Genomic DNA, 26,518 nt, shown 5'->3' with positions numbered 1-26,518 from the left:
AGAGGAACACTCTTCTTCATCATATGCTTTGATTGTGATCTTTTTTGGGGGATCAACTGCATCTTCATAATGACCTAGAGCATGGACAAGACTTAATGAGCAAATGTTTAAGACAACTCCCCCATCTATCAGGAAACGTTTCACGCATGTCCTATGAATGAGGATTTTAATATGCAAGGGAGCGTTATGGGGATGTTGCAAGGACATGTCATCTTCTTCGGTGAATGATAAGAAGTGAGGGGTTGTGAGGTGTCCCACCATGGTTTGGAATTGATCTACATCAATATCTTTGGACACTGTTGTATCTACTAATACTCTTTCAAGAATTTCTTTGTGTGGAGGTGAAAACCTTAAAAGTTCTAAGATGAATATTTGCACAGGAGTTTTTTGTAGTTGATCCACTAGACTGTATTGTTTTGAAGTGGATGACATATTAGTTGTTGGACCCGACATAAAAACTTTATCTTTGCTTTGTGTGATAGTATGAGCAGGTTCTTGATGTTGTTTCTCTTTAACCACAATCACATTTACCACATTGTCATATGCATGATCATAGTTCACCTTTTCTTTCCCCTTACCATTATGCGTTGCTAATGATCCACCCTTCTCATAGTTAGGAAGCAGAGTTTTGAAAGTTGTATGAGATTTGTTTGTTGTATGTCCATCCACAACTATCACTCCATCATCAATCAAATCTTGGATGACATGTTTCAACTGCTGACAATTATCCATTTGGTGTCCCTTGTTTCAATGAAAATTGCAATAATGGTTGTCATTCCACCAAGAGGGTTTCACTTGAGGTTCAAAGTTTCTTCCTTCTAGCAAGGTAATCAATTTGTTTGCAAGAAGCATCTTTAATGCTGATCCAAGTGGTTCACCAATGTTTGTAAATTTCCTTTGAAAGAAATTGTTGAAAGTTGATTTTTGGTGATTGTTGTTTTGTTGAGCCATTGCTGAGTGATTGGATAAATTGAAAACCGGTTGCTTTGGTTTTACATTGTTGTTATCCATTATCCCATCGTTGATGACATTTCGATTTCTATTCCAAAATTTGGGCTTATCATTGTTCTTGTTACTAGTATTGTTGTTAGGAGGATTAACTCCTTCTTTGTAGAGCTTCAACTCACCCTTCTTTACCATAGCTTCCTCCATTATGATTCCATTATCAATCATCTTTTCAAAATTTTGATGACATTGCATTTTTAGATGATAGCTCATTTGTCCATTTAGATTATCGATGAATATGTCCATTTTCTCGTATTATGGCACTGTACAAGGATATCAGGAAGCTAACCATATCCATCTCTATAGAAATGTCATGAAAGGTTCTCCACTCTTTTGTTTAGTATTACATAGGTCTAGCATTGTGACCTTATGTTGTATGTTGTAAGAGTATTGTGAAATAAACTTATCCACCAATCCTACTAATGATCTAATTTTGGGTGGAAGTTTGGAGAACCATTCTATAGCTAGTTCACTTAAGTTCTTTGGAATAATCTCATCAGGTTTGTCTCCTCATGTGCAAAATCCATACTCATCGTGCAAAATTATCGTATATGATCTCGAGGATCAATGCTTTCATTATATTTATCATATCTAGGAGTTTCACAACTTGTAGGAAATGGTATCATGTTTAGATTTCGGTCAAATGGGTAAGGACAGATCTCTTGAAGCGAGTATCTTCTAACAGATCATCTCTGCATATCTTGAATATGTGTTTGCAGCATTTGTATTTGTTGTGTAAGAGCTGTGAGAGGATTATCAACTTGATTTATTCTTGTATAACCATGAGTTTGTGTTCTAGTATGATCTTGATCTCTTCTCATATCATCCCGTCTCTTTCTTGTGTCCTCATTAGATTTGGCATTGTTGAGAATTTCCATGTCATCCTTCTTGGGAATGGAAGTTTCCTCATTAGTTCTTGTGTTATTATGAATTGATGTGTCATCCCTTTTGTGACCGAAAATCTCCTCATGTCGTTCGTTATCATGGAAAGGGTCACTTCTCTTTTGTCCTAAATTGTTCACATCAAAATCTTGGGGGAGTGTAGCACCAGATTTTGCTAACGTTAGGAAGTATTTTTCTTTTTCTCCCTCCAATATTTTCTCCATAAACTTATCAAGTTTAGGATCTTGTTTGATTTCTCTGATATGTTGATTTGTTATGTCTTCTTCTTGTATTTTCCTTCCGTATGCCATGTTCCTATGATCTTCAACTATTTCAAATGTTTCTATGATCTTGCGTCTCTGCGCTCTAGTTAAAACGAGCATACACGTATGTTGAATATTGTGCAAGGATTCAATTGTCTAAGAGGTTTTTCGATAAGTGACCAATTGTCAATGTAGGTATGATAGAGTGATATGACATGAAAATATAATGCAATTATTTGTAAGTTTGTAATTTTTTTGATCTTCGATTGGAGTGCAATGATGATGATTTTGATAAGACCAAGTCCAATAGGAACGATATATTGTATGATATGGGACAAGGTTATCCTAATCAAACATTGTAATTTCATGATAGAGGATGATAGATCCTAATGAGAAACTATGTTTTGAGTGATTAGTTTATCAAAGAAGGTGATGATGCACTTTGAGATTTTAGATCTTGAACTTGTTGAAGATGAATACTTGAAAATATTGGGGTGTCTAGTTCTAGAATCTGTTTTCATAGAAGATTAATTAACCAAGAAAACTAAGAAGACAACCTAAGCACAAAATGATAGATATCAGGTGTATACACTCATTGTAAATTGACCAAGCAAACATGATAGATTTGGAAAAAACATGCAATAAGATAGCTCTGGACTAATAGAGATAGAACTTCGTATGACAGATTAAGGACTCCTAGATGATAATTTTGATAGTTCCATATGACAAACTAGGAATCTCGTACGACAATTTAGAGACAACAATACGATAACTGATAACAAAGAACTTTTGTTGATATGACTCGTATGACAATTTAGACAGAACATAACAATGAACTAGCTTTCTCGTATGACAAACTAGAAAACTCGTACGACTTAGGAAAAAACAAAGACAAATTTTTGACCAATAATGTTTGATGTTTTGGTTATGTTTTCCAGTTTTAGATGTTTCAGTTTTAGTGCTAAAGATGAAAACACAACAAACACGTGACATGATAAGTGACCTCAAGCACATCATGCTAAATCCTAAGGAAGTTGGCTGAGAGAGAAAACCTTTGCTTGCAAACTTAGGTACACACCCAATAGCTAATCAAAATACAACCATTGAGTCTCACACAATGGATTCTCAACACTGTATTATCCGACTCCAAATGCTAATGGGGGCACGATATGGCAAGTGTCTTGGGAGAGTTACTATCTCTCTTGCACAAATATTATCCCCCTTTCGGAGGTGAACCGAGTAGCTTCTATCTTAGGGTTCATAGTAAGGATTTTTGTTTGGAATTACCCCTTACAGTCGTGCAAGCGCGATTGAGGCCTATAGCCCAACAAGGTACCGAAACAAGAAGTAGTCACACAAGCATGATTGAGACTGCAAGGCCCTACTAAATGTCCGATATGAGTGATCTCAAAAGAGAAAACTCAAATAATCCCATCCTTCGAGACTTTAATCCCGAGAGACCTATTTTTTAGAGTGAGTTGAAAAGCTTAGGTCTAACTGTACTCACTTGGGTCGTTCTCACAGGGTGATTACTTTTTCCCACTGTGACAGGCCCGCTAAAGGTATTCAAATCTCAAACATAGAAGTTTTTCAAGGGTCGGGATTTCTAATTGTCCATACGGACAAGAGCATACTCTCCTACCTTTTAGACAACTTCTAAAGCATAGAAAATAAGATTGCTCATTTATCAATATCAAATTAAGTGTGCCTAGAAAACTTTAAGAAGACACAAAGTTTGGTTGAGTTTCCTTAGGCAACCCGCAAAACAAATACATTAGCAATCATGTTGTTTTGAGTAATTGATTCTTTGGCTCGTGTAATCTTGGATAAACATTCTGTAGAAAACAAGTTAGGCTGCTAGAAAACTCAAAATCAAACCAAGGTTAGCATTAGTAATAGCCAAATTTAAGCATAAAAACCCTAAAATTAACTCTGTTTATGAAAAAATAGAAACAAAAAATCATAGGAATTTCGTCACCTAGCAGTACGAGTATTCTCACATACCCATATGAGTGGACAAAGAAACTCGTACGATAGTGAAAAGGTACTCGTACGGGATTCTGAAGAGATTGTGGCCAAAGATCCATGAAATTGAATATTTTGAAGATGCAAGAGACCAAGAAATGAGATTTCCTGCCCCACGGTGGGCGCCAAAATGTCGTGAGTGTGAAGTAGGGTACCTGCAACTACAACACAAACACTCAATAGATCATTACAAGCATGGTTAGCAAATTGAAATCAAATGAAAGATAAACCATGGCAAAGAAACCTATTGCCTCCTAAGAGATGCGAGTGTGGATTTTCTCTCAGATCTAGATGAGCAATCTCAGTGACTTGACTACACCAAGACAGAGGATTTAAAATGATATGATGTGAAAGCTAGATGAATGCATGATTAAGCTAGATTGATCCAAGAAGCTAATTATGCTAATGGTATGCATGATTATGCTAAATGATAGATGCAATTAAGCTAGATGAGAGATTGATTATGCTATATGATTAAACAATTAGGCTAGAGGATGATCAAATTAAGCTAGATCTAAGATGCAATAAATGATAACAATGCTAAACTAGAATGATAGAAATGATATGCCTATAATAACAATGCTTGAGATGGGATCCTTTGTGCTCCAAAATGGGGGATATTTATAGGATTTCCAAGGCCAGGGGTGAAGTGGCAGGAATCAACAGTCAAGATTGAATTTGAAGATATGAAGGGTCAAAATGCAGGATCTTCGAGAAGAGGTTGGAGGGAGGGACACTTGTCATCTCTGTGGTGACAAGTGTCAAGGAATCTTGCTCACAAGAGGGCAAGTGTCCAAGGGAAGAGACATGTGGCATAAGTACCATGTGTCTCAAGAGGAGAATATCCAACCCATAGGAGGTTAGGATAAGCAGGTTAGGATGTGCAAGAGGATAGGTTTAGCTAAACCTAGGATTAGGTGGAATGGGTTAGGTTAGGGGGTGGTTAGAAGTTAGGAGGCATGTGGGGAATTTGAATTTAATAGGAAAAGGCTAATTAACTTATGACAAACTCATAAATTGATTTGTTTTAATTAATTAGGGGATTAGAAGAATGAATTAAATGGGGGGATGGTTAATTAATTTAGATTAATCAATCAAAGGGGACCATTGAAATGAACTTATTAAGTAAATCCTTAGATTTATTAATAAGTAGGTGAATGGGGAATTTAATCAAATTGCTAATGGATTCAATTAAATTGGAAAGAGGGATAATTAAATAATTGCTTATTTAATTAATTATCTTCAGACCATTATTTTTATATCTTTCTGCTCTGCTATTTGGCGAAATGCGAAAACAAAATATAGCGAACTTGGCTAGGTTTCCGGCGGGGGGTTGCAGGCAAGTCTTTGCCACGCGCCCGAGAAGCATCACGATCTTCAGTCCGCCATGTAAGGGTCTTTCTGCAACAAATGAAAGGTGTTCGGTTTACAGAACGGGCGCATTTGGGAAATTCGATGAAATTAGGGCAAAAAAACCCGAAGTCTTGTCACTTCCCTCTGACGGAATTTGGCAAGTCGCTTGGCCAAAAGTTGCCAAGAAGAAGATGGGCGTAAATAGAAAGTTGTCTTCAAACTTCGATAGGCATAAAACCACAACCTCGAACCAGTATCCAGCAACTGGGGCAAACATGGTGCCGCTCGGAAAAGTAAGAAATTTTGTGCCAAAACCCAGATTAAGTCTGAGGCGGATTTGTAATATCTCGGATGAATTAATGGAACCCCAATTCAAATTATATAGCGAATGTGGGGTTTTTGCTAAATGGGCTGGTATAGGAGAAGATGCAAGAAAACTTATCGAGTGGTGGACGGCCCAATACCCTGGACAGGTAAGTATCTCTATCTTGGAAAATAATTTTCTTTCAATCTTGTGTGATAATCAAAACACAAAAAATGATATTCTCCATGGTAAGGTAAAACTGTACAAAGGATATGGATTTTTTAGATGTGAATGGGAACCGAATTTTGACCCACAATCTCAGAATGTTAAAAAATGCCCTAGATGGATTAATTTGGGTCCTTTACCAGTTGAATATTTGGATTTTAAAATCTTAGAATATATCAGGGAACAGTTTGGATCTTTTCTGGGCTGTGAAGGGCTAGGAAATGAGGTTTCAAACAAGAATATTAAAATATTAGTTGAAACTGACATTAAAACCACGGTCTTAGAACCCACCATGCTAGTATCGAGCAGAGGGGAATGGAGCATTCATCCCACCTTCTATGATGGGGTTATAAATGAAGCTGATATAAGACTGTTAACATGCCCAGTTCTGATTAATAGTATCGAACATACGGAAAACCCTCTTCCAGAACAGTATAATAATATCACTTCAAAAGCGTCACCCACACATGATAATTGCCCTCCTGTGGTTAACATAGAGGTAAAAAATAACAATAATTCCAGTAACATTAGTGATCTGGATAAAATTATAGATGAGGCAAATTCTATAAAAAATGATGCCTTAATGGAGATGACAAAAAGAATCTCCGATTCGGTGGATTCATTAAAACTTCCATCTGAATCAAAGATAGTAGAAAATCTGGGACAAGATAATGAGGTAGAGCAAGATGAAATGACCTCGAGAATGGCTGTTGTTCTTGAGGCATTCGACAATAACGTTGTTGAAAATCTTTCCCCAGAAGAGGAAGCTGAGAAGAGGTTCCTAATTCAGGAACTCTTGTCTTCCATGGAAGAGGTAGAAAATAGTGAGAATAGGGTAGGAGATACTACACCTATTCTTGGCAATGAATTCATAGATGCTCAGCCCCAATTGGGAGAGGATAATGGAGATGGAGTGATAGTCTCCCAGCAAACCTTAGGGATAAAAAATATTTATGACGGGAAAAACCTTCCTGACTGCGCTAGAGAAGCGAAAAGTAGAGGCAGGAAATCTTTGAACGAACTAAGACTGCAGGATGGAAATGCAAAAGACCAAGGCAAGTTAACTGCCTTCTTTGATGCTGGGAAGGGGAAGGGCCTTCCCACGGCCCCATGAAAATCTCTTCATGGAATGTTAGGGGCATGAATGCCCCTAACAAACAGCGTCTAATAAGATGCAGCATTACAAAATGGAAACATGATATCGTTCTCTTACAAGAAACTAAATTAGCCCAGGTTGAAGCTGAGGCTTTTAAAAGGAAATTAGGTCTTCTTTGCTGTGAATTTGTGGAAGCCAGGGGTGCTTCTGGTGGTATTGGAATAATTTGGAATCCACAGAATATTAATTTCCTTCCCTTAGCAGGTAATAGAAATTGGCTATTAGGGAAGGTTACTAGCAAGCATAGTAATCTCACATTCACCCTAATTAACATTTATGGCCCTATCCCAGATGTCGGAAAGCGAAGGGTATGGTCAGAAATCTCATTTATGATGGGGCTAGATATCTCATCCCCTGTTATTTTAGGAGGGGACTTCAATGCCATCCTGAATTTATTAGAAAAAAAGGGAGGCATTCGTAGGGAACCGCAGTCTTTAAAGGACTTTAGACAGTGGGTTGCTCATAACAACCTGATAGATATAGAAACTAGTAATGGTGTGTATACCTGGTACAATAGACGATCAGGATTTACACAAATTGCTGAGAGATTAGACAGATTCCTTTTTAGGGGGAACTTGAGTGATTTAGCGGTCAATCTATCAGCTTCGCTTCTCCCATCTTCAGGATCTGACCACTATCCTGTTATTCTTAATATTGAGGGAGAGGCTACACCGCGATGTTGCCCTTTTAAGTTTGAAAAAATGTGGATGCAAAATCCAGAGTTCTATGATCTCGTCTCCAAGTGGTGGTCTGAGGTAAGCTTCCAGGGATCAAAGATGTTTTGCCTGGTAAATAAGCTGAAACATCTCAAGAGTAAGTTATTGAAATGGAATAATGAAGTTTTCGGAAACATTTTTGAAACCAAAATATCATTAGAAAAAGAAATTGCTGATCTCAATGAAAAAGTGTTTAGACTTGGAATGGATCAGGATAGCTTCCTCAAAGAAAAGGAGCTTCTCGGGAAATATGAGGATACGTTAACAAAAGAAGAAGTATTTTGGAAACAGAAGTCTAGGGAGAATTGGCTTCAAAATGGGGATAGGAACACTAAGTTCTTCCACAACAGTACAAAAATTAGGAGGAACACGAACAGCATCCTCAAGATCATGAGCAATAATGGTACAATTCTGGAAGATCAAAAGGATATAACTACTGAAGCGGTAAATCATTTCAGAACCCTGTTCAGTTCGGAATCGTCTCCTAAAGATGCCAATTTAACTTTGCTTAGGAATATTCCTAAGATTATAACTGAAAACCAAAACAAAGCACTCAACAACAAATTCTCTGAATCAGAAGTTAAATTAGCATTGGGGCAGCTTAATCCTGATAAAGCTCCCGGCCTGGATGGCTTTCCCGCTTGCTTTTTTCAAAAATGCTGGCACATTATTGGCAAGGAGGTTGTGGAAGCATTGGAAGCGGTTAGAATCTCAGGGAGTATTTTAAGAGAGATCAACAACACTTTCATTACCTTGATTCCAAAGAAGGAGGAATCAAGTAATTTTGAAGACTTTCGACCTATCTCCTTATGCAACACTATTTACAAACTTTTTACTAAAATTTTAGCGAATAGACTGAAAGGCATCCTTCCGTGCATAATTTCTGAGGAACAGACAGGTTTCGTACCAGGTAGATCTATCTTTGATGGCATCATTATTGCTCAAGAAGTCATGCACTCGTTACAACAGAATCGATCAGCAGCTATGATGATCAAACTAGACATTAAGAAGGCTTACGATAGAGTCGATTGGAGATTTCTATGCAAATGCTTAGAATCCTTTGGTTTTTCGAAACAATGGATCAATTTAATCTTCGAATGTATCTCATCTCCCAGGGTATCGCTTCTTATAAATGGATCCCCTGCTGGCTTCTTCCAGATATCTAGAGGGATAAGACAAGGAGATCCTTTATCCCCTTTCTTATTTATCATAATGGCAGAGGGCCTTGGGAGAATCATATCTAGTGCTCGGATAAATCAAATTATCAAAGGCATTAAAATTACTAATGGAATGGAGGCCATAACCCACCAGCAGTTTGCTGACGACACAATGCTGATGGGATGTGCGAATAGGTCTGAAGCCATGGCTTTCAAAAGGATTCTTGACATTTACGCATTAGCTTCTGGTCAGGAAGTGAAAAAGAATAAATCGGAAATCTTCTTCTTTAACACCTCGCAGAACGTAGAGACAGATATTTGTAATATTTTAGGGTTCGATAAAGGAAAACTTCCTTGTAAATATCTTGGGATTCCGATGGATAAGGGAAATAATATTAAAGCATTATGGAAAGGAATCCTTGAAAAGATGGATCTTAGGTTGGTATCTTGGAAAAACAAATGTCTATCTTCGGCTGGGAGGATTACATTACTAAAAGCTGTTATGGCGGCTATACCGATATTCCAAATGTCATGTCAGCAACTACCCAAAGGTGCTCGTTTAGAATAGGTTAGAAAGATGAGGAAGTTCTTTTGGAATATGAACTCAGACAAAAAGAAATTTGCGTTAATCTCGTGGGATAAAATTTGCCAACCAATTGATAGAGGGGGAGCTGGCATCAAAGATTTGAGGATTCAAAACATGGCTCTGGGGGCGAAGTTAGTCTGGAAAATGTTCTCGGAACCAGATCTTAAATGGGTAAGGATCCTCAAAGCTAAATACCTCACTAATTCCAATCCTGATAGTATACTAAGGACGGAAATATTGCCAAAGGGATCCAAAGTTTGGAATTTTATGATAGAATGTAGAGAGGTGATCAGAGATTATCTTACTTGGGACATTGCGGAAGGATCTGAGGCATTGTTCTGGGAAGACTCGTGGGGGGGTTATCCAGCCCTAGACAAGTCAGGAATAAGCGATGAAGGTATAGAACTTTGCCAATCGATCAGGGGCAGGTTTGTTAAGGATTATATCAAGCCTATTTCCGATGACCCCGCTTTGGGCTGGGAGTGGAAACCCCTTGATGAGTTGAACTTAACAAATGCTGACAAGGAAATCCTCTAGAATAATTTGAGGTATAGGCATTTTTCACTACATAGTGGGAAAGACAGGATCATTTGGGCAGGTAGTTCTTCGGGCATTTATAAAGTCAAAGAAGGTTACTCACTTTTGAATTGCAGAAGAGCTGCAACCAATCCTATTATTCCAATTAGCCTTTGCTGGAATAACGTGGGTCTCCCCAAAGCTGGTATCTTCTCATGGGCCGCTTCCCAAAAGAGGATTCTTACATCAGATTGGTTCTTAAAATTTGGTTTCATGGGTCCATCGAGATGCCCTCTTTGCGAATCCAAGGAAGAAAATGTGGATCACTTGCTTCTAAATTGTAGTTTCAGTCAGATATGTTGGGATTGGCTTTGTTCAAGCCTCGGATGGCCGACTCTGAGGCCTAGGGACATTTCAGAATGGCTGATTAGTTGGCAACCTCCCCATTCAAAGGATATTTATCACTTAGTGTGGCAAATAGCGCCGACAATTCTCATTTGGGAAATTTGGAAGGAGAGAAATAGGAGGATCTTTAAAGAATCAAGATTGAGGGTAGAATCCCTTCTAAATAAGATCGAGGCAACAATTATGGAGAAAATCAATAATAGACTTAGACATGTACAGGAAAAGTCTATTAATTTAACCAGATGGGATGAGGTTCTTCGTGCCAAGTGGAGGGGTCTGATAATCCCCCCGTTTATTGGGAGAGGAGGTAAGCAGGCTGAGATAGATAGAAAGCTAACAAAATGGGTTCCCCCCCGAAAGGGCTGGGCCAAGCTAAACTTCGATGGTGCCTCTCGTGGGAATCCTGGTTTAGCTGGTATAGGGTGCGCTATTCATCAAGATAACGGTGTTCTGATTGCTAGCTTAAATAAGCCTATTGGCTTGGCTTCGAATAACGTGGTTGAGTTTTCTGCTCTGCAGGAGGGATTGATTTTAGCCAAGTCACTCCAGATTAAATATTTAGAAATAGAGGGGGATTCGTCGTTAACCATAAATGCAGTCAGGACCAGGGATGTATCAAACTGGAAATTGAAGGCGGAATTAAAAAGCATTCTGGATTTGATCAAATACTTTGAGGAAACTTCGGTTAATCATATTTATAGGGAAGGCAATTCTGCAGCTGACAAGTTAGCCAATTTAGGGGCAGACGGTAATTCGTATGTTTTTAGGAAGGATAGTCTCATGGATTAAGTTTTGGCCGTGCCCCCCCTTCAAATCACTCCTCTCCTAGTCCTCTCCATTATTCACATTTAGATGCTCTAGGTGGGAGGCCACAACCACCTTTTATCAGTATATTGGCATTCTAAGGTTCGGATATATATATATATATATATATATATATATATATATATATATATATATAGATACATATATATATATATGTACTCACATATATAGATATGTATATATTTATAGTCAATCCCATATTCATCGGATTGATTTATGTTACATGATGCATTCACATATATAAATATATGCATATATATATATATTCATATATATAGATATGTGTATATATATACAATCATATATATAAACATATATCCATATTCTCATATATATATGTATATGTGCGGGTATGCATGGGAATAAATAGAATATTACACATTTGCATACACACATATATACATATATAATTATAGAATTTATATATTTATGAGTACATATATATACATAAATATATATATTTATATATATACATATTTGAACCTTCACATATGATTCTTGTATCTAACTGTTCCCTTGACTGCCAAGACTGTGAGTGAGTGCAAGGGGTGTTTTAGTAGTGTAGGAGGGTGTTTGGTAGTAGTCTGGTCTCTCTATATCGGCTCGTGCAGGTCATCCCTCCTATGAATGATATATGAATTATGTGGATTCTGGGCTGCGAAGGTACAGTCTCTATTAAGGTGTATATCATTTCTTTCATTGGCATTCAAGGTTTGATAGGTCTTGTGTCTTTGAGCTTTGGTTTATGATTTGTAGATATTCGGCTTTTATGATTATGCATTTCGGTTATTGTTGATAATAATCCTAATTTTGGATTCATGCCTTGTGGTCAATCTAGGACAGTAATTTTTGGTTTCATTGTCATGTTTGCTGGACATTAGAGGATCTTCAAGAACAGCTTAACATTCGATCTGTCTCATTTTGAGATACCCTGTATAAATAATGTAGGGTCCATTCGGTTTCTTTCAATCGATAGATGTATGGTTAACAGGTCTTCTGCTGAAGTTATGTGGTGGGTGGTAGTAGTTAACTCTGAATTTTCATGGTCTTAGCTAATTTGTAAGCTCTATTGATGTAAACTTCAGGATTGACCCTCTGCCCTTATGTTGTTTCACTCCTTTCTTATGGCAATGGCGATCTGGGTCTGCCTGTCTTTGTGTCTTTGAGCTTTGGTTTATGATTTTTTGAGATTCGGTTTTTTAAGATTATGCATATCGGTTATAGTTGATAATTATCCTATTTTTGGTTTCATGCCTTGTGGTTAAACTGGGACAGTAATTTCTGATCTCTGTGTCATGGATTGCTGGAAAGTAGGGGATCCTTAAGAACAGCCTAACATTCGATTGGTCTCGGTTTGAGACACCCTGTATATATAATGTTGGGTCCATTCAGTTCCTTTCTATCGATAGATGAACGGTCAGCAGGTCTTTTGTTGAAGTTATGTGGTGGGGGGTAGTAGTTAACTCTGAATTTTCATGGTTTCAGTTAATTAGTAAGCTCTATTGAAGTAATCATCTGAACAGACCCTCTGCCCTTATGTTGTTTCACTCCTTTCTCATGGCATATTGATTTCTGGGTTCATCTGTATATTCTAATGATTCTAGTAGATTCATTGATAGTTTTTTTGCATTTTGGCATTTAAATACACATACAGATACATATGAAAATGCTTATGTTTGGGAGAATCTGATATCTGCAGAGTTAAAAGTAATTATGAATCTGAAAGAAATTGATCCTTTCCATTAGTAGGTAGAATTGTAGCCTGGATAATCTCTTAAATTGAAACCCAAAAGGTTAAGGTGGTTTCAAGCTAAGGGATATCCAGGCTATAATCCTCTTACTTAACAGAAAGACGTAACTATTCATTATATGGTTACTGCAATTTATTATGTTTACTATGCTTCTAACAGTCTGGCAAAGTATGTTGCTATAAGGTCTTGCAGATTTGGGATACAGGTCAGAAGTCATTACTCGATGCTTTTGTGGATTTATCAATGAGTGGATGATGGATTCAACCGGAAAGTGCTGAAAGATTTAATGTACAGAAAGAATCTAAAATGTCTTATTATGTCAGCCTCCTACCTCTGATGAGGATTTGTAAAATTGTACAGTTGGTTATATTATCTGATCCCAGAAGGGATCTGGGCTAGACCGGAGGTTTTCTTATCTCCATTCTTTCCTACCGGTGCCCACACTGAATGGAGATGTAAAATTTTTATAAAATAATAATAAAATTTTGGCTTCGGCCTTTTATCGATAAAAAAAAATTATCTTCAGACCATTTTTAGGTGTATATATACACCTTTATCATGACAATATTTTATTATACCATGGCATCATAATGAGGCTTCTACATCTCAAACTCTACACTAGAACTAAACCTATTTTCATTGATGTAGCTTCATAAATTTGTTTATATGAAAATTTTTCCTTCAATTCTCAAACTAAACTTAAATTGTGAGTATATCATAAATTTAAATAATTGATTTATTTTTCTATTTGTATTTAAATATTTATTATTATAAACTTTTTAATAAACTTTAAATTTATTATTTAAATAAATTATTATTAGTAAAATGAATGAAATATGTACAACATTTTTCTCTCTTAGATAGATTTATTCTTACTCTCTAAGATAAACTCTATTTTTAGTTAAAGGCAAGCTCTTTCAATATTTTACTCATTTCATTATCATGGTTGGAAACTCCCAAACAAACATTATGTACCTTATTTAATACAAAGAATCTCCCAAAATCTTTCTTGGTCTTGTCAAATCCCTGTCAAAATCTTTCTTAGTTCTTCACATTTTTAAGCACTATTGAAGTCACTTCAATCACCTCCTCCTCAAAACTAAAGATATAAATTCAAGTGCATTGTATTGAGACTAGTGCTATCCTAATCTATTATTATTGTTCATGTCATTATCCACTATAACATATATCTTATTTTATTTTATGAAGACTTAATCATATATATTTTATGAATACTTAATCATATATTTTATTTTATGAAGACTTAATCATATATCTTGTGTAGTCCATTATAATATACATATTCTTTTACCTCCTTGTAAATTTTTTGAAGATTACCTTTAGTATATTGTACACCATTAACTTTAGTTCAATCATCGTGCCACTTATAAGATGGATATTATTCAATGAATTTGAATTTTAAGTTATATTTTTATCTACTTTTCAAAAGTCATTATTTTTATCATCATCCAAACCACTCAAAATTAAATTTATTCAAAATTTTCTCATTGTTTTTAAAAGAATATACCTTTGCTTTTATTTAAAATTTTCCAATAGTTTTTAGTTTGTTTTTTAGTGTGACATTACTAGCTTGAAAACTAATTAAATTTGTATATTTGAATTTAATATTAATATGAAAAATAAAATATACTAAAACCTTTAGAAGATTTTTATTAAAAAATAGATTTTCCTCTCACTAACAACTTTTTGTTTTTGTATTTGTAATTATAAAAGTTAATTTTTTTAAAAACTAGTAGTTAATTAGCTAATTTAAATTAGTTTAATGTTACCTAATATAAACAAAATATCTTAGAGCTTATTTGTATACAATTGTATGTAGATATTTATTGCTTTAACTATAACTTGTCATGCACATTAAGAGTAAATAATTCATTCAAACATTGAAAGTCATATTAGTGTATACATGCTATGTTTTAAAGGCTCTTTTTTATATATATTTAAAATTTATATATATATATATATATATTTATTGGTAATTGGGTTTCTAATCACTTTTGACTAGAGCTTTGAACTAGTGGAGTCACAGGGGGACCCCATCCCCATGGTTTTTTACATTTCTGTTGAGGCATTAACACCTCCTAGATTTGATTTGTGCTGAATTTTACCCAGAGCTATTCATACTACTTATCACTGCATGTTCCACCTCATCTGTGGCACATCTTATCTCTCTGTTTATCTCTCCTCAACTCTTATCAATAGGTCTGCAGTGTATTGGGGTCTTAACACCCCCTTGTGCTTGCTAACCTGACCGGCTTCCTCAGTCAATATCACCTTATGACTTCCTCCTCCTCCTGCACACAGGCCCGCCTTTATAACTTGCCATTCACTATTCCACTGGGGCTGAGGGGATTCGAACAACAAACCACCGTATTAACACGGTGTCGTAACAACCATTGCGTTGTGGGGTGAACCCCTATTTAAATAATATATATTATTATTAATATGATGCAATTAATGATATCATAGAGTTAGTGTTTATGAAGAACTAAGATGTTTTTATTAGATTAATCTTAATTTATTATTAATATAATTATATAATAAATTTAATAAATTAAAAAATTATAGTTGGATTGGAAAGAAATAGATTATTTAATAATCGAGATTGAAGAATGAAAATATAAATAGAGAATAATATGTTTATTTATTTTTCATTGTGATGTCAAGAATGATCTTGTCAATTCACTAATTCAATGCAACATATGATTGAAATTTGAATTAAATATTTGGAACTAATGTTATAATATTATGATAGAAATGTGTGAAGGGTTTCTGCTAGATATAGGACCTTGTCATGTAGATTAGTCCTAGACTAGGTCATGTTATGTGACATATTTTGAATGGTATTATCTATTTTGTTACTTTTGTGACCTATTATTTCTACTTGTATCATATGTACTTGACTTGAAAAAGAGGTTGTTTTAAAAAGAATAGTGTCACCTATTGCAAGATAGAGAGATGGCCATCATATTCCCTTAGTGGTAAATTCCTTTAGGAATTGTATAAAAACTATAAAAAATTATCCAACAAAAATGTAATGCTAGTGCAACTAAAGTAATTGAGACTAGCATGAGATTAATACTAAAATTGAAACTAATATAGTGACAAATAAATGATTTTTCTAGGAATGTTTATTATTGATAACCCATCTAGATATTTCATGCTCATAATGTTTGAAAATATATCTTTAAAAACATGTTCAAGAGAACCATCTATATAGCCCATCTAGAGAGTTTTGGTGTGCAAGTTAATGAGATAGCCATCATATTATAGAATGTTGGATCAAGAGAAGGAAAAATATTATTTGAAATTTAGGTTTATTAGGTTGCACCATGCAGTTGCACCCTAGGTGGGTATAATGCTTTGAAAGGTGATATTTCATTTTGAGGTGACTTATGATAGTGGTTGGGTAATGGATTCAAGGTAATTATTATTTAGTGCACAAAATGAACAAAATTAAGACATATTGTCATGCATTTACATCATCAATGCAATGTGATATAAAATGAAGGCATAAAGGTAGTGGGTATGTACTTTATATTTTCCCAACTTTAGTGTGTGTTATGCCTTGCAATCACACCCTATCTTGAAAAATAAAAATGCCCCCCTTTCTTTCCTTTTGGTCTTTTGGTTCTTGTTAACTTTTTTCTTTTTTTTGTTTTCTATTTTTCTATTATCCTTATCAAGCTATCAAGGTTTGTCTTTCTACTATGTACTCCTTGTTGGTTCAATACCTAATGCCTTTCATTCATGCTTTCCTTGGGCTCATTCTCATCAATTTTTAGCTTTTTGTTTTCTACTATGACATGTGGTGAATCCCCAAACCATGACCCCTAATGCTATGGAAATATTGTCAATCAACTTATTCTAAGGAAGTTAAGTAGTGGAACAAGTTCCTACACTAACCTTGAGAGGAGGGTAATACAATTTTTTTTACAGATCATTACAAGAGTTACAAAAACTTAATAGAAATAAAGATAAATAGCATGCATACCACAACACAATAATTTACGTGGGGGAAACCCTTTCGGGAGAAAAATCCCACACTCCAAAAGTCGCCCAATATATTATTCAGGAACCAATAATAAATTACAATATACTTGCAGAGCAAGATTATCATAGGAGTATCACCAACTAGAGATTCAAAGGTAACTCAATAGCTATAAGACTCATACACACAAACTCCATCTCATACACCTCATATATAAGAGATACAATACATGAAACCGTCAAACGGTATTACAAAACCATGGGCTAAAACCACCAAATAAAGTGGAACTGACCTTATCTCCAATCCTAGATGCCCTATGACATGTCAAAACACACATCAAAACATGTACCTCCCTTTTACAACTCATTTATGTGTCTAATGCATTTTATATTTCTTATTTCAGGAGACCAAACTTTCAAAGGCCATAACCTATGAACCAGATGTCTGATTGACGAACCATTTGAAGCGTTGGAAAGATCACAACATGCTCTATCACCTCATAGCCTATTAAACTATTTATGACCACTTTTAAGGATGTTTTAGAGCCTCTAAAGTTCTAACAATTGAATTTAAAACATTTATCACAACTTCCAAAAATGAAAACTTTAATATCTTCAATCTTAGTTATGATCTTGCAAAAATAATTTATCGGCATGATTATTTAGCCAATCCAAAGCTTTGGGAAAAAATTGGAACCAATTCATGCTCAAACAAAAATACTATAAATAGTAGCCTTATGTAAATGAAAAGTTGAGACACCATTTTCCCAACATTCTCCCACTTGTCAAACACCTTGCAAGAGCAAAGGGAGTATCTACACAATAAGTTAATTGCAAGGGGCCATGAGGCCCATAGACTCTAAACACCATCTGAACTTATCTATTCTCACAACCTTACTATAATAAGTTGCAAATTTCATCAAAGTCTCAATCTTAACCATCTTCACCCTTCCATCTTCAACCATATCTCACAAAATGATATTGAACATCAATGTGATTGGTCTAAGCATGAAATGTTAGGTTCTTAGCTATGAAGATCACACTTTGACTGTCACTAATCCATGTTTTATTCCAATATGTAAACATAGTCTTTTAAGACAAATGGCTTCTTTACAAGAATGAGTAGCTACCATATACTCTTCTTCTATAGTGGACAAAGAAACCACATCCTATTGCTTACTCATCCAACTAATTACACCACCAAATAAAGTAAATATGTAAGAATTGGTGGATCTTATTCTATCAATATGACCAACCCAATCTGAATCCACATAACCATGAATATCAAGGGAAATCATGGCTCCTACCAAATTACCATGATAACACAAAGAATACTTTGAGATACCCTTCAAATATTTGAAGACTCTTTTAGCTGCATCCCAATGAACTCTACCAGGATTAGACATATATTTGGAAAGAAATCCCATTGCTCTTGCAATGTTTGGTCTACTACAGACCATAACATACATCAAACTTGCAACTGCACTCTGGTAAGGCACTCTCCTCATCTCTTTCATCTTTGATGGGGACATTGGACAATCTGAAATAGATGATTTTTTTCCAGCTGTAAAGGAACACATAATAGTCCAATCCTAGATGTTGTACCTCTGTAAAACCGAATTCCCATACTTACTTTTGCCTAGCCACAACCTTTTGTTCACTCTATCTCTTATAATTTCCATCCCAAGAATATGTTTTCCTACACCAAGATCTTTCATTTAAAATTTAGCAACAAGTTGAAACTTTAGTTATGAAATCATACCTTTCCCTTTACCAATAAATAACATATCATCAAAATATAATGTAATGTATAGGAAATGATCATCATTTGATTTATTATAAAAAAAATGATATGATTTTGAATGCTCAAATCCTAAACAAAACATATATGTATCAAATTTCTGGTACCACATCCTAGGACTCTGTTTGAGGCCATACAAATATTTATTTAAGTTACAAACCAAATTACTTTTACCTTTCACAACATAGTGCTTTGACTATGATATATAAATATCCTCCTCCAAATCACCATGAAGGAAAGCAGTTTTCACATCCATTTTCTCAACATCCAAATCATAAGCAGTAACAATAGAAAGAAAAAATCTAATGGATGTTATTTTTGTGACAAGAGTAAATATCTCACCATAATCAACACCCTCAATGTGAGAGTAGCATTTTGCAACCAACCTTATTTTACACTTCTCAATATCTCCATCTGAACTAGTCTTTTTCTTGAACACCCATTTATAACCAACAAGTTTTCATCCTTCAGGTAATGGTACAAGATCTCATGTATCATACTTTTTCGGAGCTTCCATTTCTTCTTCCATAACAATCTTCTAGGATTCTGCATCATTCATACCTAATGTATCTTCTACAGATCTAGGTTCATCCATATTAGTATTCAAAGAAAAAATACATCTCCAATCATCAGATGAATACCTTTCAAGTGGTTGTTGTTGGGAACAACAATGAAGGAAAACTGAGAGGGAGGGGGTCAATCAATTTTCACTGGATTATCAAACTTAACCACTAATATAAATCTGATTAACTGCAGTAACAACAAAGATAAGAAAATTGATAGCACAACACACAACACCAAGATTTTGACATGGAAAACCCAGTTAAGGGAAAAACTATGGTGGGAACCTACCCATAATAAGATGATACTCTGTAGTAGTATGTGAAAATAATTACAATGGGGAATGCACCTTCATTCAGGCTCACTTCCTAGAGCTCATTGATCAAGATACAATAACCTATAAGGCTGCAACCCTCAAGAAAGTCTCACTTACTTACAATAAGATTCACTACAATCCGGAAGGAATGAATTGTAATAATAGCATTTGCTAATGCCTAATGAAATTTTTGGTTAAGCACATTTGTCTGCTCTGCACCAATCTTTTCTCAATACACCACACCGAAAGATGAACTCCTTTGTTCGCACATACAACACTTTCTAATAATACATACACTACATCAACACTCAAATTACATAACTAAATCACTTATTTATACAATTCATCAACCTTGACTACAAGGTCGGCCAAATCCTCAACTCATAATTATAAAATTACATCACATGATACAAAGATCGACCACGAAACCAATATTATGATATACATGACATAATATGGACCTAAATCAAATGCTAGAACACGCAACACAACCAAAAATCATGCCAAGGTCAACCACAACATGCTACACCACCAAGAGTACCACATAACACAAATAATACTGGATCATCAAAATCACCAAAAACTTGCACAATGATTAATGTGAACCATAAAAAAAATAGGACATAATTAGGAAACACCAACAAACATGTTAGAATCATCCGTAACAACTACACCAACACCACTTATCAAATCTTCATCGATCAACATCTGAAACTCAAGAACACTCAAACAACAAGAACTGTCATGAGGAAAGATAACTTGCGGAGAACCAAATCATGAACTATCTAAAATGAAGATATCCAAAAACATCCCAAAAATCCTCCCAAAAACTCAACTCAAGATCTAATCACACCGAAATATACTGGAGGAAATACCAAACTCTAAATAACACTGGTCAGAAAAACCAAACTACAAACCGGATCACATGATATGATCAATTAAGTTTCTGGATCACTGAAACCAATACAGAAGGATATAATGATACAAGAAGTACTCCATACACCAAACCATGATCCCAATAAACCAATCTGCAACCACTAGAGCAATAAATCACAGGAATATGTTGACATCAATGACGACAACATATCCTAGCAGCAACAATGCCCAACAATCTCCCTCTTTGGCATTGATGGAAACATATGGATGTGAAAAACAATCAATTCAAATAAATAAACATCTCCAAAAAACTCCCCCTAAGATCAAGCAGGTAAAACAATTTTTCACATGCTTTCTCTCCCTCTTTGACAACAATGATAAAGGTTCTCAAAACAAAAAACCAAACTCACTCTCCCCTTTAGATAAACAAATCAACTCAACTGAACCACAAACATACTACTCAGGTAGAGGAGCAACATAAACTCATCAATCTAGACAAGAATATACTACTGTGAAGTCCATAGGATTGATGCAACTCAATGCATCTAGCTCCCATCAGGAGGGTTGGATACCCCTAACTTGTCTCTCAAATAGAAAAATGTATCTACAGGAAAAGGCTTAGTGAAAATATCAACAATTTGTTCCTTTGTAGATACATACTCTAGCTTTACTTCCAATTCATTGAATTTTTCTCTCAAGAAATGGTACTTGATTGATACATGTTTAGTCTTTGAATGTTGCAGCAGGTTCTTTGACATATTAATACCACTGGAGTTATCACAATATATGACATTAGGCTCATCATTGATAACTCTAATATCCTTAACATTTGTTTCATCGAAACTACCTGAGTGCAATTACTAGTAGCAACAATGTATTCAACTTCAACAGTAGATAGGGAAACTGGATCTTGTTTCTTACTAGCCCATGAAACCAATTTATTACCCAAAAAGAATGCACCACCAGAGGTACTCTTCTAGTCACCAACATCACTAGACCAATCAACATCAATGTAAGCATATAACATGAAATCATCATTCCTTGGATACCACAAACCATAATCCACAGTTCCTTTCAAGTATGTGAATATCCTCTTTACAATAGTGACATGACTCTCTTTCAGATCAGCTTGATATCTAGTAGTCATGCACACAACATGCATAATGGTAGGTCTAGTCTAAGTCAAGTATAACAGTCCACCAACCATAGATCTGTACAAGGTCTGATTAGCTTTCGAAGATTCATCATTTTTAGATAATTTGCAGCCAGTCACCATAGGAGTTCCAACAGGTTTAGAATCTTCTAACCCAAAATTCTTCAGAAATTCCTTTACATATTTAGCTTGAGATATAAAAATACCTTTTCCAGTCTGTGAAATCTGCAAACCTAAGAAAAATTTCATCTCTCCTATCATAGACATCTCAAATTCTTTCTGCATATCACCGACAAACTTCATACTCAAGTTATCATCTCTTGCGAAGATAGTGTCATCAACAAAAACTTCAACAATCAAGATGTTATCATTCTCAATCTTTAAATATAGATTAATGTTAGCAGTACCTTTATTAAATCCTAATTTCAACAAATACTTATCCAATCGAGCATACCAGGCCCTAGGGGATTGTTTCAATCCATAACGAGATTTCTTTAGTTTGCTTATCATGTCTCCATCATCTAATAATGAAAATCCATTAGGTTGTTCAATGTAGACTTCTTATTCAAGATCGCCATTCAAAAAGGCTGACTTGACGTCCATCTGATATGCCTTGAAATCCTTATAAGTAACATATGCAAGCAATAGTCTAATAGCTTCAAGTCTAGCTACCAGAGAAAAAGTCTCCTCATAATCAATCCCTTCCTTTTGTGAATATCCGTTGCATACCAGTCTTGCTTTATTTCTAACAAATTCACCGACTTCATTCAATTTTTTTCCTAAATACCCATTTAGTACCAATGACATTCTTGTTTTTAGGTCTAGGCACAAGTTCCCATGTGTTATTATTTTCAATCTGATTCAATTCTTATTTCATAGCCTTCATCCAATTTACATCTTTGCAAGCCTCAACAACATCTTTAGGTTCAAGTTTAGAAATCAAACATACTTCTTTAGTATCTAGCCTTCTTCTAGTCATCATGCCTTTATTTTTATCACCAATGATTTGATTTTTAGAATGATTCAATCTTACATACCTCAAAGTCTTCTAATTATTCTGATTTTCAAGGTCCTGCACCTCTCCATCGGTAGTAGCAATATATAGGTTAACACAATCTACCAGATCATTATGCTTCAATTCTTCAGTCTAAATTTATGTTAAAACACCATCCTGATCATCATCATATTCACATGTTCTGATTTTTTTTCCACATTGCTCATTAACCTTCACATTTTCACTTTCCACTATCTTCCTTAGTCTCTTATTGTAGCACCTGTAGGCTTTTATCTTTGTTGAATATCCCAATAAAATTCCTTCATCACTTCTCGCATCAAAATTTCCTATATCCTCATCTCTCTTGATATAACACTTGCTTACAAAAATTCTGAAATATCTCACAATAGGAACATGATCAAACCATAGCTCATAAGGAGTCTTATTGGTATCACCTTTTATATGTACTCGGTTGAACATGTAAACAACAATGATAACAAATTCTCTCCAGTAGATCTTCAAAACATTCCCTTCAAACAACATAGTCCTTGCAGTATCCAAGATAGTTTTGTTCTTCCTTTCAACAACTCCATTCTACTGCGGGGTTCTAGGAGTAGATAATTGTCTTCTAATCCCATGCTTCTCACAGAATGAATCAAACTCACCGAAACAAAATTATCCTCCTCTATCAAATCTCAGACATTTCACTTCCAATCCTGTCTCAGTCTCAACCTTTGCTTTGAATATCTTGAATTTGTCCAATGCTTCTGATTTTTCCCTCAAAAAGGCAACCCACATCATCCTAGAATAATCATCAATTAGCAACATGGAATATCTATCACCCTGCACACTTCTTATACTTGTAGGTCCACATAGGCTAGTATGCAAAAGATCTAGTAATCCATTAGATGTATACTACTTACTCTTTAAAGAAATTCTTGTTTGTTTTCCCATTCGACATTCCTTATATACCAGATTAGCAGGCTTAACAATCTTAGGCAAATCTCTAACTGCTTGAGTAGAACTGATCTTAATCATTGAATCAAAATTAATGTGACACATTCTCCTATACCACAATCAACTTTCATCAATCTGAGCAATAAAGCAACTTTTCTCACCGCCATTCAAATGAAAGATATTACCTCCAGTCTTGGTTCCTTATGCAATCTCTACACCGGAGGCATTTAGGATTTTGCATTTTCTATTCTTGAATTACAAATCATAACCATTGTAAACCATCTGTCCAACACTTAAAAGATTATGCTTCAAACCTTCAACATATAAGACATCATCAATTTTATGCTTACAATCAAAGAAAATAGAACCTCTACACCATGGATCACACAGGCTTTGTCATTCCCAAACTTACTATTCCATCATCATACCTCTCCATATTCACAAATTTACTTTTATCATCAATCATATGATGTACACAACCGATGTCAATCACCCATTCATCTTTCTCTTCAATTTAGTAGCTAAATCTTTCTCCTCAATAGTGCATCTTGTGGAATCAACAAGTACCGATCCAACTTCTGTAATAAAAATTAACACAATTTCATCTCCTTTTGATTCTTTGTCTGTAACACCTTTATCAACAACATAATAATAGTTCTTCCGATGCTTATACTTCTGGTTAGACTTGTAAGGCTTATCATACTTCTCATGCTTCTCATATCTATCATTCATATCATGCTTATCATATTTGTCATGCATATCATATTTAGATACTCTCTAGGCATCTAAAAGCAAAATGTCATATCTTATTGCAAGAGAAACATTTTAGAGGCAATTTTCCATCATACTTACCAGCTCCCTTAGGCAATCTTTGGGAAATCAATGCTTCAAGCTCATCCAATTCTCTTGCTTTCTCTTTCATATCTGTATATTATGTATTCGTTGAGATCAAACTTATGCTTTCCGAATATAGATGCTCTAAATGCAGTCTCAGACTTTCTGTGTGATTCACCAAACTCGCTCAATTCAAATGCAGTAATCTTTCCAACCAACATATATCTTGTCATTATAGTCACACTTCAAATCTCATCAATAGCAGCTACCTTAAGTTTGTAAGCAAGAGGAAATGATCTCAATACCTTAGCAACAATTTCATCTTCTTCAAGGGTTCCACCGACACATTTGATACCTAGGACAAGTTCATTCACCTTAGCCATAAAGGATTTTATGTTCTCATCTTCTCCCATCTTCAACATCTCATACTTCCATTTCAAACTCTGCAACTTAGCAACTTTGACTTGTTTATCTCCTTCATACAGGGTCTGAAGCTTCTCCTAGAACTCATGTGCAGTCCAAATTCCCTTTACATTAGTCATCTCGGAATCAATCAGGGCACTCAGTAATGCTTCCTTAGCTCTTATGTTATTTTCAACATCCTTGATCTCAACAACAGTAACCAATCCATTCTGAGGAACATAATAGGCATCCTTTGTAATCTTCTAGTAATCCTCTCCAAGACATCTCAAATGCACCTCCATCTGGTTCTTCCATATAGAATAGTTACTTCCATCAAATCTTAGACTCTCCTTCTTAAAGATAACACCTCCAGTTGCCATCTCGGATCTCCTCAAGTGGTCGAGCTTCTTTCAGAGGATCTAGCTTTGACACCAATTGTTGCCAACAACAATGAAGGAAAACTTAGAGGGGGGGGGTGAATCAATTTTCACTAGATTATCAAACTTAACGACAATTACAAATCTCATTAACTACAGTAACAACAAAGATAAGAAAATTGATAGTATAACACACAACACCAAGATTTTGATGTGGAAAACCCGGTTAAGGGAAAAACTATGGTGGGAACCTACCCACAATAAGATGATACTTTACAATAGTATGTTAAAATAATTACAATGGGGAATGCTCTTGCATTTAGGCTCACTGCTTAAGATACAATAACATGAAAGACTACAACCCTCAGGGAAGTCACAATGACTTACAATAAGATTCAGACTACAATCTGGAAGGAATGTACTGTAGTAATAGAATTTTCTAATGCCTAATGACAATTCTAGTTAAGCACATTTGTCTGCTCTACACCAGTCTCTTCTCAATACACCACACTAAAAGATGAATTAATTTGTTTGGACATACACCACTTTTCGATAATGCAAACATTATGTCAACACTCAAATTACATGACTAAATCACCTATTTATACAATTCATCAACCTTGACTACAAGGTCGGTCGAACCCTCAACTCATAATTACAAAATTACATCACACGATACAAAGATCAACCACTAGACCAATATTATGATATACATGACATAACATGGACCTAAATCAAATACTCAAACATGCAACACCACTGGAAATCACGCCAAGGTTAACTACAACACGCTACACCACCAAGAATACCGCATAACATGAACATCACTGGATCATGAAAATCACCAAAACATTGCACAATGATCAATGAAAACCATCAAAACAAATAGGACACAATTAGGAAACACCAACAAACATGTTAGAATCATCAGTAACAGTTGCACCAACACCACTTATCAAATCTTCATCGATCAACATCTAAAACTCAAGAACACTCAAACAACAACTATCACAGGGAAAGATAACTTGCAGAGCACCAAATCATGAACTATCTAAAATCAAGATACACAA

The sequence above is a fragment of the Cryptomeria japonica genome, chromosome 2, assembly GCF_030272615.1.
Source record: "Cryptomeria japonica chromosome 2, Sugi_1.0, whole genome shotgun sequence".
Taxonomy (NCBI): Eukaryota; Viridiplantae; Streptophyta; class Pinopsida; order Cupressales; family Cupressaceae; genus Cryptomeria; species Cryptomeria japonica.
The sequence above is the reverse complement of the archived record's forward strand: the minus strand, read 5'-3'. Positions refer to the sequence as shown.